This window comes from Macadamia integrifolia, chromosome 2, assembly GCF_013358625.1.
Source record: "Macadamia integrifolia cultivar HAES 741 chromosome 2, SCU_Mint_v3, whole genome shotgun sequence".
NCBI lineage: Eukaryota > Viridiplantae > Streptophyta > Magnoliopsida > Proteales > Proteaceae > Macadamia > Macadamia integrifolia.
The window spans coordinates 13,312,572-13,313,688 of NC_056558.1; positions in this window are offsets into that span (position 1 = coordinate 13,312,572).

Below are 1,117 nucleotides of genomic sequence, written 5' to 3' on the forward strand. Positions count from 1 at the left end.
ACCTAGGGGTGTTAAAAAAGCTCGGTCAGCCAAAACCCACCCTAAGTCCGAGCAGGACTTGGGTTGATATTTCGGACCCAAGGCCGGGTTGGGCTAGGCCTAGGTTGAGTTCTCAACCCAACCTTGTATATTAATTACATAATAATATAAATATGTTAATAATTATAAACGGGTACTTATAGAAAAAGGCCTGCAATAAGTCTTTCGTTTTCCACAATCTACATATATACGAAAACTTTGGTCTTACATCTCTATGATGCATGATGATCAAGTAACCAAGAAACCAATAATAGTGGGCTGGGCTGTATTGGGTTATGCCAACCCAATTAGGGTCCATCAAGGCCTACAAGGTTAGGCCTGGGCTAAGATATCCCAGCCCAACCTTTGGGCTTGGCTTGAGTGAAGAGACCTTAGGCTTGGGATTTTAAAAAATCAAGCCCAACCGGGCCCATTGACACCCCTAACTACACCGATATAATTTTATTTTTTTTTTAAATCTATGATCATTATTACTCTATCACCTATTATACTAATAAATTAATAATGCTCTCCCAATTTTTCTTTATTGTACCCATCCCAAGACATCCAAACCTATCGGCAATGGATTCTTCCTTCATCACAGGGTGAAGGGAAATTGTCTTGCATACATAATTCCAACAAATTTGGTTCGTAAGAAATATCTTGCACTGTGGGTGAAGGAAAAGTACACTCATCTAAAATCATAAAATATTCTGCCTTTCATTATAGAAAGTGAATGATATCGACCCCCACTATTCCTTGAGACCATTTGGCATTTGCATGCCATCTAAATCACTCAATCAAGGTGGGTGAAGGAAAAGTACACTCATTTAGGATAATAAAATGTTCTACTTTTTACTATAGAAAGTCAATGATATCGACTCCCACTATTCCTTGAGACCATTTGGCATTTGCATGCCATCTAAATCACTCAATCAAGGGATTCTCCCTCGACTGTAGGTGAAGAAATGTGTCTTATATATATATATATATATATATATTATGGGAAAGTGTTCTCTATCTGAGAATATGCATACGCCAATGCTCTCTTGCTCTCTCTCTCTCTCTCTCTCTCTCTCTCTCTCTCTCTCTCTCTCTC